The sequence below is a fragment of the Mastigoproctus giganteus genome, chromosome 7 (assembly GCF_048544385.1).
Source record: "Mastigoproctus giganteus isolate SK-2022 chromosome 7, ASM4854438v1, whole genome shotgun sequence".
Classification (NCBI taxonomy): Eukaryota; Metazoa; Arthropoda; class Arachnida; order Uropygi; family Thelyphonidae; genus Mastigoproctus; species Mastigoproctus giganteus.
Window position 1 is genome coordinate 79,297,584 of NC_143581.1, and position 20,045 is coordinate 79,317,628.

Below are 20,045 nucleotides of genomic sequence, written 5' to 3' on the forward strand. Positions count from 1 at the left end.
AACGTGGGAAGTTGATTTGGTAGGTTCAGGATAGTAAAGTTACTGCTTGCTATGCACTCCTCCAGTCGCTGTCCATTGTGTGTACCTCTCCTATCTGGCGTCTCACAATGCCAGGACCTGCAATTTACATCCATTCCAATAATAATTTTGGCACTCGGAAGCTGGCGCTGTAGGGTTTGCAGATACGTTGTGATGGGAAGAATGTCTTCTCCCGGTCTGGCATATACCGAAGAGACGTAAAATTCCCCCAGTGATGAGGCAATGTGGGCACATACTGCCCAGTTTGTGCAAAGGTTGGTTATTTTTGTAACCGTGAGGTCCGGGTTACAAACCACGACAGCCGCCCAAGGAGTGTCTCCTTCCACTTGGACAATCTTGAACTGCAGAGGGTAACCTCTTACTCCTTTATTATGTGTATACGGCTCCTGGAGTATGAGCACGTCCAGGTTTTTTTTCATTAGATTTCTTAGTGTTGGGCTGCAAAGTCAGGGAAAGCTCACGCTTTGAGACCAGTTAACTATCTTCAATTGAAAAGCCTTTGTGGGAAGCACATTTGGTAGAATCGCCGTCCTCCCCACACCAGGTGGAAAAGACCCGAGTTCGTGTCCCGTCAATGACATGAGAAATGAAATTTTTATGGGCATTTTCGACAACGTGGCTAAATTAGTCGGTCTCAGGCGTTAGTAGCATGTTTTTTTTTGCTGGAAACCAGGTATTTCGACCACTAAGTCCGTGCATACTGTCTGGAAATTGCAGACAGTATACTCGGAGCAATATGGCCTTAGTTTTTGATGCTCCTAAAACCTTACTACAACAACAGCATCCTCGATTAAGAAGTCTGTATGAATTTCTCCATTTTCCGACGGAACTGAACCCAGACCTCTGCTAACAAGTGGCAAATGCACTGCAGTGTCGTGGAAGATGAGGTCATTGGGAACTGCGTTATGGTGTGGAGCATGTCGTGGGAATATAGCCGCAAAATCGCATTTCTGTCTCTTGTAGCAGCTGAATACAATTGGATACAGGCACTGTCCTGTCACACCCTATGACTTGGATTGGATTCTTGTTGGGACGAGTAGAACTTGTATTCGTTTTTTGTCACAACATTGATGAATTATTCGGTTTTCAGCAAGTTTAAACACCGTTTCTTCTTCCCGAAACTATAGTTTTCCTTTCAGCAAACATACAAAACCGTCAGGCAATGCACAAAATTTTTGCGAACACGAGATAGTAACACCTCGTGGTCTTCGGCACATTCTGTACACTCTAATCCAGTCTATTCTTCCTGTTGCCTTCCACTTTAGAAAATCACCTGTATTATGCCATCTTGACATTTTCCACTCTAAAGGTGAGATCAAAGGTTTCAGTGCACTACCTGTCGTCTATTTGAAAGATTTAATATAATACAAAATTGTTCACGCTGAGTTTTTATCATCCAACTCATCACCGAGTTACTCAACAAATCCTATTGGTTGCTTAATGTTTCAAAGCGGTTTGTGAAAGATTAGTACAGTCATATCGTCTGTAACTTGTGTGGAAAAACGGCAATTAATAGTTATTGAAAAACACTGTTCTAGGTGAGTGGTCTGACGTCCTGGGAAAACATTCCAGTACTTTGTTGGGTTGGTGTTTCCGGAAGAATTCAGTAATACTAATTTACTTATCCCAATTCTAAGAGTGAAGAAAAGTTTGTTGGTTCACTTGGACTGAAGTAGCCCAAGAAGACTGAGGAAGAATAGTAGATACTCCATTTCGATAATGCAAGCGTGGTGGAAAATGAATATACGCATTTCTGTGGCTGGTTGTTAAAGCGTTAACCAGCAAAGTGTGCGTTAGTAAAGATCCCATGTATATTAGCCTGGGCGAAGGAACAACATGAAAATATGATTTTCCTTGTTTGTACTTGTCAGGTAACAATGGTGATACGAGTGTAGCTTGTCATATACTTATGAGAGAACCCAACGAACAACGTCAGAGGAGGAGATGGCGTCAGTCTTGTCAGCGGGGAACATTCTTAACAGGTTTAGCCACAAGATAAGAATATTTCAGGTTTTCTTTTTTGTGTGCGTCTCGGACAAAAGGTTTCGAATTAGCCGTGGAAACAATAACAAGTGTTACTTAAAAGATGGAAAATTTTTCAGAATTTCGTCAATTAGGAACCCCTGGAAGGAGGTGCTAGCGTGAAATATCTCGACCTGCAGTTAGTTTTTTTAACGGAAATGATTTATTTGTGGTGGGGTGGTTACCTGATTGCTTTTGGAAGGTATTTAGAGGCGAGTTTGCTGAAGGCGTCGTACAGATAGGTAAATAGGTCAGCAGCTATTTATTATTATGCAGATTGGATGAGTCATTGGTCATGCAGGGATCGTATTCCATTACGTCACACCCTATCTTCCCCCCCCCCCCCGCCTCTCAGACATTTTGCATGAAGAGGAATTTGAAAATCCGATGCAAAGAGTAAACAATTTGACAGATAGGAACAGATGGAAAAATATGTGGTGAGGTAGAGAAATGAAATTATTGGTGCTTGCTAATTGCACCTGTACGTATATACTGTTTTGTAGGCGGACAGGGAAATTCTGGCTGTCAGGTTAAGTGACAAACTCGAGGATACTCATGACTCACGCTGTGCAACCACAAGAGAGGAAGTGTTTGAACTGCAGCTTCACGAAGCCCTACCCTGAGAAGCCCAGCGTGATTGCAGCAGTAGTAAGGGAAGGGTGAGTTTGTGAAGGGGACCAGAAAAGCAAGCATTTCACTTACGATCATTTTTTTGGATTGTTCCCGTTCGACAAGGTTCTCTTTCCAAAGTGTGATCCTCGATTGGACACAATTTCTCTAAGAATGGCATTTGAGAAATTATGAATGCAAATTTGAATTTGCGTGTTTTGATCGCCATCCACTGCCATTTGAACATTTTCTCTTGAACATATGGTTGTAATCGTGCTTATAGATCCTTACAGTTGTCAAGAAAGTATAAAATCACTTCAGAAAAAGCTCGTATGAAAGACTGCATTCGGTTTTACGAATTTTCATGGAGGAAATCAAGGCCATCCATATATAACCTCTCTCTAAATTGTGTGTTCTCTGGGTGGAATTCCTGGTTTGCTGGATGAAAAACTCTAGTCTCTTGGAGAGGAAACCGTGCAGCTTTCACTTGACTATGGTGTGAAAACAAGCCCTTAAAAGAAAGTTCCTCCTCCTTCTAGATGGGAATTGAACGCAGGGTAGTCGCGAGGGTTGTGTATTCTGATGTGTCTTCTCGTTTTTTTGTTGTTGTTTGCATTTTAGTCTCTATTCTTAACTATATCCTTGGAGTTTTTCTTAATCTAGTCTTTTCTTTTTGTATCTTTATTAAAAACTAAACAGGGAAAGAAAGAAGAGATAATCGTATTAGAGGTCGGTTGTGATAACTTCATATTGTTAATTGCACAATAGGGATTTGCTAGATACTGTCAAAGAATTTTCCTGTAGTTATTTTACTGAGTTTATTAATACGTGTTGTCGTTTTATTATTTTATTTATTTATTTATTCATTCATTTTTTGTCAGAGGAATAGTCATCCACACTTGAGTCATCCACTCGGCAAATATGTGCGGATGGCACATGCCAGCAGGTCCACGGACTGACAGAAAAATTAATGCCGTTTATTTCGTAAACAAATGAACATCCTCCCACGCTGCATTGAAAATCGGATCACGCGTAACCCCCCCATAGTGCTGCAGAATGCGGCCAACGTGCGTGAACTCATAGTGCTTTGTTTCGTTGTCCATTGGCGGAAGATATATTCTAAAATAAAATAATAAAAAGGGCGGCAATTATCCCTGTGTGCAGCTGGTTTCCTTCCAAAGGCACGATATACTCTGCAACAAAACAGAAAAAACGAAGATCAAACTTCGGAAATGCATTTCTGGTATTTCTTGTCATTTTTTAAATAGAAGCTGCCTGTGGTACGTGCTTCCTGATGGACCCCGACCTGGTGAATGAGGCAGATATATGCATGAACGTATACGTGCATTAGTTTCAATAGCAAATATACCACAGCATATACATTTAATTCTTTTTTAAGGAATCCGGAACTTTATTAGGCCCTTTACCATAAACTGTGTGCAAGATAGCTGACATGGCCAGGTGTTTAACAGACGCAGACAGCGTCCTGTTTTATAACCCCCCGTCGAGATTACGGTGTACACGAGGGGAGAAGATTATGGACTCGTAAAATTATCAAGTTAATTAGAGGATACGGTAACACGCTATTAGTGCCGACCAACAAAATGTACTTTTCGAACTGTCCCCCCCACTTCCGTTTATGCTTTTATTCAGAATGATCTGGATGTTGTCCATTCAAAATTTAGTTCTGCGCAGTGAACTGTTTTTCATGTCAGAAGACAATGCAATAGCACGGAGGTATAAATGAAGCTGAGGCGGGGGGGGAGTCATATACAATCGTTTCCCCAAAAATCAATTTGGAATAATGTACTGAAGGGGGACAGAGGTTGGCCGTATCAAAGTTGAAAACGGAGACTGCCTATTTTTACAAGAGAACCTTGGCACAGTTCTTTCTTTTGAACGGCAAACTGAATCCAGTGCCCTCGAAGGATCCATCCAGTAACTTACAGGTGCAGTTGACAGTGAGCTGAGTACCACGAACGAGCAACTGGCTCCTCACTCAAGAACGTTAATGCCCAGCAACGTGTGTTAATCTAGGCAGAACTGGGCCCTGAAGGAATGGAAAACTGGAAATCCCAATCCACTTGGAGAACGTTTTATGACCATTCCAACTGTGAATCACAAGAGAGGTTGGGCTTACTTTTCCTGTCCAGTTGTTGTTTGGTTTTTAGGAGCATTAGCAACTAAGGCCATATTGCTCCGGGATATGCGGTGGTCATTCCCTGGCCTTTCAGCATCCTCCGTATTTTATTATTATTATTATTATTATTATCCGTTTATTTCCATAAGGAAACCACCCCGGGACGGCAAAGTGCCAGGAGGGTGCTAAGTACAAATCAGGGTACGAGATACTACGTGCAGTGGGTTACATATACTGAACACGTAGTCTCGTCCCGAAATATTATATACACATTTTATGTTTAATATATATAGTATTTACACATTGATGATTCTGTACATACATTATACAACTGATATATTTACAATTCACTAATAATTCCATCTATAAATTACATATTTACATAACTGTTACAGAAGGTATATTTTTACAGTCAACAAATTATTATTGTTCTGAAAGCAGAAAGTTTCTCTTTTACTCTAAATTCTTTGGTACTTTGCAGCCGATTCATATTTTGGTAAGTCTGTACGAATCCTGGAAGATCTCTTTCCGGTATGTTGCATCCTCACACAGTTTTTCGGCATCTATGTGTAGTGAGTTAAATATTTTCGCTGCATTTGATGGGAAGAATCTTTGCAGGCTACTAAGATTGTTCAGGACTGGACGCAGTGGATTATTTACTTCTCCGCAACTTCTAGCAGTGACACGCGGTTTGACTAGAATATTATCCAGGACTGGAGCATCCACTCTGCCTGTGAGCATTTGTGCGAGAGTGTGTATGTTCCTGTTAATTGTCCGCTGCATCCAGGGTGTGATGTTAAGGTTTGAGTAGAGAATGGCCCTTGAGATAGTAAAAGGGTGGCCAGCAATTCTGTTAAGCCATCGCAAGAACCAGTACTCGATCCCAAGGACGGACTTATAATGTGAATCTGGAGCTGAAGACCAGATTTGCGAGGCATACATTGCAATTGGCAGGACACACATTAAAATGTACTTGGTCGCTAGCTGAGGATCCCTAATTCCTACCAGTTCCTGTCTAGTAGCCCATAAAGCGGCGAATATTTTTGTCTTCATATGGGCGAAGTGTTGAGCAAAGGTGAGTCTGTCATCCCACTTAAGACCCAGGTCCAGGTGAGAGTGCACTTTTACCACATAGACCCGTTAGACCCGTTCACAGAGATCGAGATGTCATTTTTATTCTGCTTGCAAGTTATGGTCATTTGGGCAGACTTCTGCGCATTAATACGGAGCCCGATGCAATCCAGGTAGCTCTCAAATTCTCTGATTGTGCTATTTGCCATCTGACAAATACCTTCTGCTGATTCATGGTCTTTGGAAGTGATGAAGAATTTTACATCGTCAGCATATGTTATAAAATTGTAGTACCGTGCAAGAAACGGCTCCAGGGCGGCCGCGAAGAGAGTAGCCGAAAGAACTCCCCCTTGTGGCACTCCTCGCGAGATGGTAAAGCAAGATTGTAGCTTTTGGTGCTTAACAATAAGTTTTCTATGTTCTAGCAGGCTGGTTATTATAGTTAACAAATTTCCTCTTACATTAAAATAATTCTTTAAAATCGCAATGAGCGCTGGAATTGAGACGTTGTCGTAGGCTGCGGAGATATCCAAAAAAATAATATCAATTTGCTCCTTCTCATTTAGTGCTCTCTGCACGCGAAAAAGGGTTTCCAGTAAGTTTGTTATTGTTGATCTACCCGAAATAACTGAGTGCAAATGCGGTGGTCTATGGCTGAAGCAGTGTTGATTGATGGTGGGAAGCAGTGCTTTTTCGAATACCTTCTGTAGGGTGCAGCTGACAGAAATTGGTCTGTAATCCTTAGCCAATTTTGGGTGTTTAATCTTTGGTATTGGGGTTACAATGTAATTTTTCCAGGCTTGCGGGAAAGCTCCTGACCTGATGATTTCCTGATAGATGTGCAGTAATAGATCTATTATAAATGGGCTACTTATCTTAAGGATGAACATTGGAAATTTGTCTGGTCCAACAGTGGCCTTATTGGGCAGATCGTTGATTGCTTTCATTACGCTCTCTTTGGTGATTTGTATTTCACTCAAAGGAGGTCTTGTTGGTTCCTCTATTGCCGAATGGTTTCGCTTGTTTAAATCTTTCAGGAATTCAAAAAATTTGTTACCATTATCAGTGTTCTCAATTTGATTCAGTCCATGCAGGTTACTAAAAGTGTTATTAGCCCATTCCTTGAAAATGCATTCGGTCATATTCTCTGTGCTATTTCTATTGCTAGTAATTCTTTTTGCTCTTTTTAGTTTATTATGAACAACACTGCAGTGTGCCTGTCTTTTTGCTTTGATGAAATGTGCTCTTTCTTTCTTATAACGAATGTGATCGGCAGGATGACCCGTTCTTTGCCATTTTCTATACAGTTTTTGCTTCCTGAGGAAACTTGCTTTCAGTTGTGGGTTAAACCATTCTTTTGTTCTCTCAGATATTTTGATTTCTTTTGCTGCTCCTTCCAATGCTGTTTGGTATAGCTTTTTAGTGATCATTTCTAAAGCTTCGTCTACTGGCTTTTCTTGCAGGTCATTCCAGTTGTAACTAGTCAGGTGACTGAGAATGACCTCTGATTTAATATACTTCACGGAGAAAAGATACTTACTTTGCTTTTCCCAGTTCGTGTGGTTACCCTGCATGTATTTGTGTATCTTCAGTGCTGCTTCTATTTCAATGGGATTGTGGTCCGACTTAAATTTTATGCAGTTTTGCGCTAGCCTTATGTCTAAGGAACTATGATACAACAGGTCAAGTTGCTGCATTCCCCTTGTCACTGGTGTCGGAAGCTGCGTTAAGTGCAATGCACCCAATGTAGCATCCAGCTCTTTCTTGGCCTCCCTGTGTTTCGGAAAAGGCAAATTAAAATCTCCCGCTATTATTGTGTCGACTGATGGCTTTAGATTTGCAGCAAGCCAAGCATAGAGTTCGTTTCTTGTCTCCTTTGAGTGCTCAGGTGGGAGGTATATGATGCATAACTGTATTTTCACGTGCTCCTTTGAAAAGGTAACGCAAATCCCTTCAAAATTATTTGAATTGGTTTTTCGTTCTCTTATAGGCTGGTATTTATTTTGGTAGCAAATTATAACTCCCCCTCCTCGCCTATCTGTTCTTCCGGTTCCCACACATTTGCAGTTTGCTGCCGCAGTTAGCCGATCTAACTGTTTTCCATTTCCCAACCAGGTTTCGATTAGGCAAATGAAATCCAGGTCCTCGTACATCATCATCGTTTGTAGGGTGTGGAGCTTATTTGAGATGCTCCTCACGTTTTGTACAAACAGGTGGATGTGATGTTCTGCATTCCCAGCTGGGGGTAGTTTTCTTGATTGCTATTGAGCCCGATTCCTTGCATCATTTTTAACCAGTGGTCTGGCCCATCTGTCTCTGTAGGGCTTGACTAAGGTACCTACTGGCCAGGCGCTTACGTCTTGTAGGCGAGTTGATTTATCTGGTGGACAAGAGATTATAAAGGAGGAGTAAGCTGGGTGTCGTGTTTTCACCTGCTTTACTTCCACAGTTATCCCATGTTCGCCCTCACACATGGCTTTAATGTTTCTGGGCTGTGTTGTGGGTCCCAGCCTTGATACAAAAATTTGCTCTCTGGTTGCAACGGAAGTAATGTTGTACATTTCAGAAAACCGTTTGTTTGTTTCAGGTGTGTTACAGGAAGACACGTTAATACTTTCTCTGTGAACTGGATTACGTCGTCGGCTGTCCTCGGCGAGAGTAGGCATGAAATTTTGGGATGGGCGGGTTTTTCTACCCTCAAAAGTGTTATGCTTTTTAGGTAGCATAGTGATGTCCGCATAAGTGAGTGGGTTTGCAGGAACATGATTTGAGGGGGAAGATGTAACTCTGGAGTTCGTACTCTTGGAATACATGCATGCTCCAATCATTTCAGTTGATTCCTGTTGTCCTAATATTTCTGAGGCTTCTTTATTTTGGTTTCGACTTTTCCTAGTGGAATGTGTGGAGCCATTTCCTTGTGCTGCCCCTAAAGTTTCACTGGGTTTGGTGCTATTGCTTGCGAGGTCCTGCTGCAAACAGACAGTTCGCGGCTGGGCTTGAGCTTCACATATTATTTGGCTGTCTTGTAGTTTTGCAATTCTTTCTGATTTGTTTTCCTCCGAATTCAATTCTTTTCTTGTCTTCTGTTTGTGATTTTCAATGCTTTCTGTCCTCCTGTACAATCCATGCATATCACTTCTACTTTTCTTTGGGTAGCTCTGCCTCGCATAGCAAGTTTCGTCGGTTACGGGAGCCGTTGAGCCACCTTGTGCAACGAGGACGGATTCAAAGCATCCTAGCTTTTCCTCCAGTCGTTTAAGGGTGTGCAATATTTTACTGTTTTGTTCTTTGAGAAGAAAATTCTCTTCCTGCAGTTCCTGTAGCATTTTATGTACAGGGATGAAATTGCTCGCGAAGTTTTCAGCGTATTCCACAGCCTGCATCGAAAAGGGGCTGATGCAGTCTGCAAGGATATCCTTTAATTCCGTAAGCGAGACATATTCTTTACGGTTCTCTTCCTGCCTTTCATCCGGGCTATGATTGCTCCTCTTTCTAGCGAAACCCCCTTCAGAGTGCTCGCAGTCTTCCTGGCAAATATCGCATCCCAAGGTTTCAAAAATTGATCCTTCAGGATGGCCCAAGATGCCATTTCCAAGGTCAGTCTGCGAGAGGATTTCTCTTGTTGCTTGTTCAAGGTCATTAATCTGTTCTGTGCAAGAATCTTCACAAATGACTTCATTGGGTAATTCTTCATTATTTTTCCCTGTTTGTTGCCTACAGGCGTTACATTCAAACTTGCGTTTTCTAGTTTTGTTTAATTTCTTAATATCTACAGAAGTACAATCAGGCTTATTGCAATAGTTTTTGTGACAAGTAACGCATTTAATTATGAAGTCATCATTGGTCAGACATATGCAGCAAGTAAGCGGCACGGCTGATGCGCTGAAATCTGTCATTCTGAAATGCAAATGGGGGCTGGAATTTCAGTAATTTCGAGGCAGGTAGTCTTTAGTACAACAAGATAGGGCACTTCTATCGTTCGATGACTAGCCTATGAAATATGCAGGTGGAAATGGGGGAGGTTTTAATCCCTAACTTTGTCACCGCTTGACCTTGTTCAGAGCTTAAGTGCCGTATTGCCTTAAGCAGAATATTGCTATGTTCCGCTGCACTGAATCGCTATAAACCAACCGTTCCTTTCAACTATTACCCGAAGTATGAATGCTTAAAATCAAGATTAGACATATTACCTGTTCAGGATTCCATTAGTAGACACTATATCCAGATTCCACTTCTCATAAGCTCTCTGTTAATATGCAGTTCATTTATGATCCTTTCAGGTTAACTTAGGTATTTGAGTATTTTTAGGAGCACATAATTCAGTAACTCACTGACCTTCGCCACCTAGCGGAAAAAAAAAAAAATTCTGAAAGGTATCAATGCCGATTTGGCATTGATACCTTTCAGAAGCAGCCGTAGTACTGGACATCTTCGATTACGCCGTTCTTCCAACATTAATGCAGTTTCAATAATAATAATTATTAAGAAATCTGTTTATTAAACAAAGTTGTTTCTGTCCCTTTACAGCAGGTGGCTAGTAGATTATGCATCTATTAGATCAGTTTATCAGCAAAACACTATCATCGGAGTCACATAGGTACACATATCATATTTCTATTAGTTGTATCATTAGGATATGATCTTATGAGTTAAATCATATCACAAAAATACTTTAGTTTTAACAAGTTTCATGTAATCGAAATTGTACAATGTACCGGAGTCGACCACAAACTGTCCTTGCTTTCAAGTCCATTCAAAGATAAGTTTTGACCTTTAGGCAGAGGAACGTACATTTGTCAAAAGAGGTCTCCTTGTCACAAAGCTCGGTGTGTGTGTGACTGCTTGGTTTAGAGAGAATAAGATATCATTTATGGGCTAGACAGCATGGAGCATCTTTTCTGCTTTAAGCTGTCAGTTCGTCTCACAGTCGCCTAATAGGACCATCTTTCCTGTGGTTCTTTAGTCCACTGTGTGGCAGGAACTGAAAAGATGTGCCAAGGCTCGCCTACGGAGGACAAACCATCACATGGAAATTAAAACTGTTGTGCTGTGGAGGAGTGAAGAAACAAAACGTTGAACATAGATTCGAGAATCCCTTAATAGTGTTCCTGATTTAAATTGTAGAACAAGAGTATCCTAAAATAACATTGAAAGAACTACTATGTTCATTTTGAATAAAAATGGTGTTAATGAAAAGCTTTCTAGGATTGCCTTTTATTTTCCATAAACGCGATTTTTATGATAGGGTTATCGAAATGTTTTGCTATTTTGTCTTGATAAAGCGCGGGTCCCATCGATAGTATAAACATTGTTTTAGTTGGGTGATTGTGCGTCCGATGTGAAGATAAATCTTTCCTTCTCACCCCTAGTCGAGAAAGAAAAAAATATATGGCATCAGTGTTTAGTGGAACCTGCCATTTTCTGTCCAGAATCCAATCAAAGCGATGTTTTCGAACAACAATTGAGAACCAGAATCAAATGTCCTAGTTTAACCAGCCGAGGGAGGAGTGCGGCAGGAGTCCAGTTTCCACGTGTTCAAAAACGGTATATTTTGTTCTCTGCAACACTATACTGTAGTTGTTTTCGTTTGACTGTTTCGAAGTCTGTGTTCGAATCCATCAGAGATAGGAGGAATTCTTGAAGGCTTCTTCAGTTTTGGTTGTAGGTATCCGATTCTAGACGGACGTTTTCCTGGTGAATTATTGTTTTTTTTTTATATTCTCTTATAACATGACCAGATCTGGCCATGAAAACTCACTTGTATAATCATAATACATGACAAACCGTATGAACTTTTGATTTCATGGACCCCCATGGTAGGGTGGTGGTTATGTCACTTTTCTCCTGGAAAGATAAAAACAAATAAAATTTTTCCTTTTTTACATTCAGTAGGACGCAATAAGAACTACAGTGATTACAAAAATATTACTGTGTTTTGGGACATTGGAATACCATGGTTGATTTAAGAAGCTTAATTTGAAGCCCTTTCAAGCGATATTGAGACAGAGATGTCGGGTTTTCCGGGATTTATTTTCGGTTTTTATTAAACCAGAATAAGCCAATTAACCTTAAATGCCCACAATCTGTAGACATGTTTGACCTTGTTTTGTGTTTGATCCACATGATCCAATCCTCGCTTTCATGTGGTGGATGAGCGAATATAATCTCCTATACTACGTAAGGTGCGTTCGTCCCAAAACATTTCTTGTACAGCAGGTCGAAAACCCTTCAGGGGTAGTACCCAGTTTACTCTGGTACGCAGTGGTACTTTATTCAAATCAGAGGGTGTAAGCAAACTGCTCGTGTTATTTTCCAAAAGTTGTACACACGGGGTGAGTAGGGCATTGAAATGCATTTGGAGACCTTACTTCAAAGTTAAATCAAAACACGGACACGATTGCTTTTCTTTTTTTGGAACATTTTTCTGTCAATTCCTTTATAGGTTATCTACCGCTGTCTTACAGCCCCCTTGAATAACTCAGTGGTTATTATTGCTGCCCTTTCACACAGGAAGAACTTTTATTGGCTTTTTCACAATCTAACTGAGATAGTTAGTGTCGGACTCAGGTATGCCTAGTTTTTATCTTCCAGAAACTTGGGTTTGATTTCCAGCAAACTCACTGAAGGATACACCCAAATACAGACACACTCTAGTAATATTTCTTGGCGTTAGCAGCCTTAACGCTTAACACCCACGACAAGTTCAAGTCTTGCAAATACAATTCTCATACAAGAAACTTAAAAGTTGTTAACTTATAAAAGTTGTACGAGTTTTCATAAATAATTAGCTATACATAACCCTTTGTTAGAGATTCTGTAATAGTAGCCTGAATTAACCGACTCTCCAAAAGTTTCTTGCTGTAAACCATCGATATTTCCGTTGAACTCCGTTACTGAAAAAGCATCAAGGGTTGTTATTTCCGATTCAGACACTCTAGGTCAGCAGTATTTGGGGAATTGGATACGGGTTAAAAAAGTGCTGGAAACTGGGAGCTTTAGACATCTAACTATAAATATTCTCTTTCTGGAAGTGAGCAACCGAGACAGGCCTTGATGTTTTTTCCTCCATTGGGTTCGGGCAATTAGAGAAAGAGGCGAACAATAAGAAGACACTTCTAACGTAAATCTTCTACATCAACTGTCAAGGTGTCATAGGTTAGATTTATTCAAAACTTCAAAAGGGGCTACGCCTTTCCCTTCAAATAGATAACCTTGACTTATTTGGACCACGCCACCAGCAGTTGTTGAAACAGCGATACGAGAAATTTAAAGGATGGGAAGGCGTGCGGCAAGATAAAAAGAGAGCAAAAAGCTCCCGATTTCAGTTCTGCAACGGGGCACATTTGGTAGATGTGTTTCTGTCACGCCAGATCAGTGTTTCGTAGCCGCGGAAAGTTTTCTAGTTGAAAAGTACAGACAAGGGATCCTCAAGGGATCATGAAAAACTAAAGAAAGCTTTAGTACAATTTAAAATGTGATTTTTGTGAACTGTTTTTCTTCTTGATAAAGATATTCGCAGGGAGTTCGCCTTTAGCGATATTAATGCTATTATTGATTTCGCCCTATCAGTTCTGAACTCCATGGAATCCAACTCCTATTCAGAACAGAGGAAGATCTAAGGATAAGCGAAGTTAATTATCCCATTCACCTTCATCTGGAGCCAAGTGTGTATGTCCCACTGTCAAATGAGACATGAGTTTAAGTATATTTGAAAATTCATTAAAAAAACAAACAAACTTTGTTTCTGTTGAGTGAAAGTGGCAATAACTGGTACTGAACCTTCAACTTCGAAATGCCAGTTTTAGTTTCATACAAAATGGATCCCAAAAAGTATTCAGGCATTGCTAGATTGCTATTCGGTTCCAATCTTTTTCTGTTAGTGAAATGGTTGCAGAAATAGAGAGATCAAACTTCTGTTGCAGAATTATTAAGCGTTTTATAGCGAAATCATTCGGTCTATTCATGCAGAGAGAGAGAGAGAGAGAGAGAGAGAGAGGTTGGGGGGGTTGGGAGAGGATCGCTTTTCGACTAACGAAACCGATCTGTCCGCTGAAGGAAATGAAAACGACGCATCCAGCGGCAATCTCCGGATATGTACAAGCAGAAAAGAGAATCCAAACACTAAATGTATTCACCCCGGCCCTTAATATCGGGCATAATATCAAAGGCTCCTGTAGCTTTAGCTTTAATCAACGCTCTTGATTACCTCATATCTCCCGACGCTTCGTGGATTTTTCACCTTCGGCAGATAGAAACCGATAAATCATGCACGAGATACCCGCAGTGTTCTGTGACGAGCCAAAAAGGAGATGTAACGGAGCTTAAAGTAAACACGAGATGTTGACTTGGCAGCTTTGTGTCCCAGTGTATTGAAGATAGAGCAGAAATAACTTTGATTCCAGGTGGCCACTTTTCCTTATCGACATTCCACTTCTTGGAATTCGGTATTGAAGAAGTGGTGTCGTCATGACGACCACACCTCAGTTTCAGGTGTTAGAAATCCCGATCATCCCGGAGTCTTATTAGAATAAGGTGTGAACGAGTGTTGCATGGCAGTGTAGAAACACAACAGGCGTGTCTGCTGGTTGCTTAAAACAATCACGTTTGTCCGTCCCATGATACGAAGTCCGCAGTTAAATAAACGCTCCTTGTAGAAGGCGTTACCATACATTAGTTATGCAGCTACGGGAAACTGGAGAGGTCTACTTGTATCGCAAGATCGGGCAGTAAACATCGTCCTTCCTAGCGTAAACATGTTGCCAAATATTTACGAGCGAGCTTATTTCCAGACAGCGAACGTTTATTGCCACACTGTGTGCGTGTTTACAGAAATGTTGCCACTTATCAACGTTTATCCATCTATTCCCGAGATGCCTTCGAAACCGTTAGTCTGTTGATTGAATTTCCTAAGCTGAGACATTTTCAAGAAGTTGATAAATCTTCCGATACACCAATAAGTAGCTTCACTCGGAATCAACCGAGCTTCACTTCATATTATAGAACATAATGAAACGATTTTATAATATAATGAAACGATTTCAAAACTATAAATATTTTATAGTTTAAGAATGAATACGTAAGATTAGCAAACTAGAACTTTTTTCCCTGCAATAATATCATTTTTTTCGTAAGATGTAATTTTTTATAATTAATCTCGATAATCCGAAGTAAACAGGACCAGAACCAGCTCGGATCACTGAAGATTCGGATTATCGAGACTCCGTTATATTTAAGTTAACCTCAAGATAATCTGTTTAATTACTCTTAGATTTTGCAGTACCTATTTGAAGTAAACCATTCACCCTCTCAGTTCTCTGTCAGCTGCCCACAAATTCGGGTATTTTTCTTCAAAACATGTTAACTTCTCACCAGATGTAAGGAAATTTAAGTGGAAGTTTGTTTTTGACTGTTTTTTCGATTTCTCCCACATTGGTAGAAAACTCTGAGCTTATTCTGTTCAGCTCTACGAGATCACGTAGTATCCTACCGTGCCAATAAAAAAAATATTACTTATTTCCTTCTCTGTTAACTTTTTTTAGTATTCATTTCCTTGTAACTCTGTAACGTTGCATTATCTGTCAGATTTATTACAAGTTTTGTGTTTTGTTCTTTTTCTAAATAGTATTGCAACTTCCGTGTGTAAAAGAGCAACGATAATTACGTTGATTAATCACAGACGAGAAGAAGAAAAGGTTGAGAATGTAAGCGAAAACGAAAGGAAAGCAGAATGAAGAAATAAGATGGATAAGGAAAGGTAAGATGAAGAAAGTTGACAAAAATTGTGTAGAAAGAAAGTGAAGAGGGATAATCATATTCACTTTCCTTCTTTTTTTATTTGTTACTGCATTCCTTAATTAATCATCTACGAACAACAAAGTAGATTCATGAAATCGAAAGTTAGTTTTCTTGATGGGATCCGGCATCTTCTCTGAACACGTTCACGACTTTTCGCGTTGCGCCTTTACACTCCACTATTGAAAATAAAGTTTAATGGAGCTAAATTACAACAAAGAAAACAGGTAGCCATAAGCATTATAATGATTGGACACCATTAAAAAAAAACGTTCATTGTCTTTCATTGGCTGCCACCATTTCAGGATTTCCTTTGTAGAGTACTAAAAAATTACACTCCTACATATGATCAAACATTAAATTAGTATGTACAACTTCATTAAATGATAAAGTATACAATTATAGGGACGATTAGAGTCCGATTCTTGATTTTTGTTGCGTGTGGGTTGTCTTACAGTCAAAATCTCATTCTTCGATCTTTACCAGCCCAGTTAGATGGATTTATGCACGAAATACTTGTTCATTATAGCTTTTTATTGGTCGATATTTTGTTGTGTTAGCTGGCAGTGAGAATTGCTTTCTTTCATGGTAAGTTAAGACGTCATATCCACTATAGGGAGGGCTGTATCGTGATTTTTAAGGTGTGAATTCAAATTAAAAAAATGCACCCTCTATCCCCCACTCCACCTCCCCCTAAAATTATTTTTATTTTGGCTTAATTCTTTAAACCAGCTGTGGGACTCTTCTTTCTCACAGAGAGTTCAATTTCTTTAAAAAGAGTTCCTTGGCAAATGCTCACCTAGTTCTTCTCTCGCTACACTACCACAACGACCCATTTCTTCTTCTTCTTCAGATGTTTTTTGTGTCCTCCAGTTCTTTCCAGTTACATCTGATCACACATGATTGGTATCTATTAGGAAATGTGGCTGGCGTTATTGCATCCATCTGGGTCATCAAAAAATGTTCCGCATTATCGAAAAAAGGCCAGTTCAGAAAGAAATCTATTATGCAAGAAAGCATACCCACAAAGTAATTGACAATAATAAATGGTTTCACGCCATTTTTGGATATGAGGAAGTGGCCATAACTACGAAAGCCGTTTGTAGGACCACAATCGACTGCCTCCAATGTTCTCATACTGCTGAACCCTCTTGGATACCAATATTTTAAAAATATATACCATCAACAGAAATTTACTGCGGGTGGAAAATATCAGGCCTTACCTTTTCTGTTATTCATTTTCAAAACCGTTCTTGAATTCCTCCAGTTTTACATGTACAAAGATAAATCGTATATCATTCGAAACGCCACGACCAGCAATCGAGTCTCTGATGTTAAGTAGAATTTAATTTTAAAATACAAAATTAAATAATTTGACGCGCTTGCGTAAGTGACTAACTGACAGTGCAAATCAGGGTTAATAAATGATATCATTTATTACCAAAACCATCGAAGGCAGTAGTTTAAACCTTACCCGGTGGTACGTGGTGTGTTAGGTCAACTTCTGTTTTATATAATACACTTTTTGCATCATTCTATCTACTGCTCGAACAGGGTAGGCCGTTTTTCGACATGCTCTTCAATATAGCGGCGGTGGTTTTTTTCTCCTCCATCGTTAACAAATTTCTTCTCTCAAAAATCTCACGGGGTACGATTCATACTTCACGACGGATCCCCCACATTGCCGTTAATGCCTCTCGTGATACATGTGGTCTAAGGGTATCCTGTAACAGAAACCACTGCTTATTCAGCACCTCTGCCCTTTTTTTTTATGAATTGCAACCCTCAAGTGACGAATTATAAATAGCGTGTGTCATGGTGAAACCAAGAGTTGCAGAACGATGGCCCTTAACGTCTAAAAATATGACAATTATATCCGTTACTGCAGAATGAGCAGTCCTTGACCATCAATTTGCCTTCCCCAAAATGTCTTCACCACCCGAATAATGATGTCTTACTTTGTGCAACTAATCCTTAAGCTTGTTGGATGAGCTTTAGCGTTTTCCCAGATCCACTCAATAAACTAGTTTAATAGTGACTTATTCTACGTCAGTGAATCTTGGTGCGTCACGAATACTAACTGATCACCCATTACTACTACTAAGTGACACATCGACAACCTTACTATAGCCACTAAGGATACCTAGGTATGACCTAGGTATCCTTAGTGGCTATAGTGGCTCAGAAGTTTTCAAACACTTAAATATTGTTAAAATGTTCACTTGTTTTTAAGAAATTGAATCAAAGGACATTGCTGTTCTGGAAGTATTACGTACATGGTACTGCACTCTTACTGTGTGATACTCAAATTCCTGTATGAGGCCTCCTCCTCCCAGACCCGCTGGAATTTTGGGACCATAAAGGAACACAATGGAGCGATGGATGTAATTGTCTGTTTGTAATTTTCTTGTTGTGGTCAGAATGAACGCTGTCAAATTCTGAAAACTGTTGAATTGATTGTTGCTAGGGGCAGTGGAACTCTACATAAAACTCGGTCAACAACAAGGAAGTTTATTTTTGTTTATTTCATTTATTTATTTTTCTCTTCACGAACGTGTCTGTCCGAAGGTGGATACGCAAACTGCAGTAAACGAAAAGAGTTTAATCCTCAATGTTTTTTCCGTAGCCAGCTGGCTTGTTGGCCACAGCCACTGACACCAGCACCTGGCAATCACTCGCCGTTTGGATACCATGGACATAGTAAATGCCACCTGCAGCTGTACGCTTCTCTTTTTACTGCAAGTAACGCCAGAGGTCGTGCTGCACGATGGAATAAATTACCATGTTTGAATGTGCTTTAATAGACGCCATCATACACGAAGTGTGGAAAACCGTTATTATGGTATAATACATGGAATGAAGATTATTCTAACAACTGCTTTTAAAATCTTACGGGCTTTCTTTTTTGAAGAACTTCAAGTACGTTTAGATTATGAATGTAGTTTTACCGCTAGCTATGTAAGTTTCTTTTGGACATCCAGAATACCTGCTGTCCTAATACATATTCATTATTTTCTATCTGTCTTTCTCTGTAGCATCGAGTGGTAAACACTGGACAACCCTTCAGGACCCACTGGTTCAAAAAAGAAAACCAACAGTAATAAATTATGTAGGTAGAATCGTATTTTGGTTCACAGAGTGTAGATATCCGGATGTTGCGGTTTCCCTGGGACTAGCGAATTGGTGGTTGAGTTCTCTCTACGTTTGTGTAACCGGATGCATTGTATCTGTTGTTTATGGTTAAAATTGCTGATTGGTTATCAATATCAGGTTAGTTATCACTATCGCCTAGTCAGTTTAGAAATGTGATGGGATGAAAAACACTAAAAATCAGATTAACGAGTGGACCATGAGGCCTCTTTCGCCCTATTTCAACTGTTGTTTGCGGTGATGGGTTTACGCCCACTCAAACACGTTTATCACTGCCCTAAGTACGGTTTACATACGTACTTTCGCAATAATAAAATATGCAGGAATAGCTAAAGATGTACCTGGTAAATGCCATTATCAGGTGGGTTGTGAGTGGAACGGTGTGCAAAAGTTCCGTAATGGAGCGCATCGTCATATACACACGCACCGATAACAAAACTTCAAAAACTGAATAATTCAGGTTTGTGATGCGGTGACGAAGCGATAAAAAAGCTGCGCGACGTCCTGGATAAGTCGATAGAGATAAGGCGTTGGCCGCATTTGTTGAGGCCTTCGATTTATCCTTTGAAGCCGCAGCCATGGGCTGCTTACGTGCGTTTATCCCTTGAGGTGTTTTGATGAAAAAACTAATCCTTTATCATCCTATCTCGGTCTCAGATTTTTAAGGCCGAAGACACACCCCGTCATGAAGGCCCAAAGGGATGAGGCCCCGTCCCATATATAGAAGCTGTCAGCTGTTGGACATCGGCAGTATTTCACAGTATTTGCTCGGACGTGATTCTTGGAAGAGTTGACAATATATCATGCGGGAACATCGTTCACTTCCGGATGGATGCAAATAGAGTGCTTACCGCGCCGCCTGGTGAGAAATAAAATAAGCCCTTTTCACTTTGTTCATTGTAAGGCGCTGGAAGATAACGCACATATTTAGATTCATCTCGGTGAGCCACCACGAATCCCGGGGAAGGGGGGAATACGAAGTTAAAGCGCCTTTAATGTAAGGCAATGCACGCTGCTTGAGTGTAACAACTTTAACTCTGTTCAGGTGCCCTAGTCTCATTTCCTTTAGATGACTCGGCCTACATCGGTACCAGAAGGGTTGAGTAACCAGTACAACATTAGTTGGTTCTCCTTAAACGAAAAATTTAAATATATTAGCGAAGTATTACGCAAAGTACGACTCAAGTTTGTATTTTTTCGAAATTATGAATTCGGGGAAAGA

At 40.2% G+C, this 20,045-nt stretch overlaps 1 long non-coding RNA gene across 1 annotated transcript in view; it reads left to right on the forward strand.

Moving 5' to 3' along the window:
* The first annotated feature begins 15,509 nt into the window (after positions 1-15,509).
* The window catches only part of LOC150083016 (uncharacterized), a 256,002-nt gene continuing 251,466 nt past the window's right edge, over positions 15,510-20,045 (forward strand). Inside the window, exon 1 of the long non-coding RNA XR_016547152.1 lies at positions 15,510-15,635. This is a non-coding gene — a long non-coding RNA (uncharacterized LOC150083016). The remainder of the gene's footprint in view (positions 15,636-20,045) is intronic.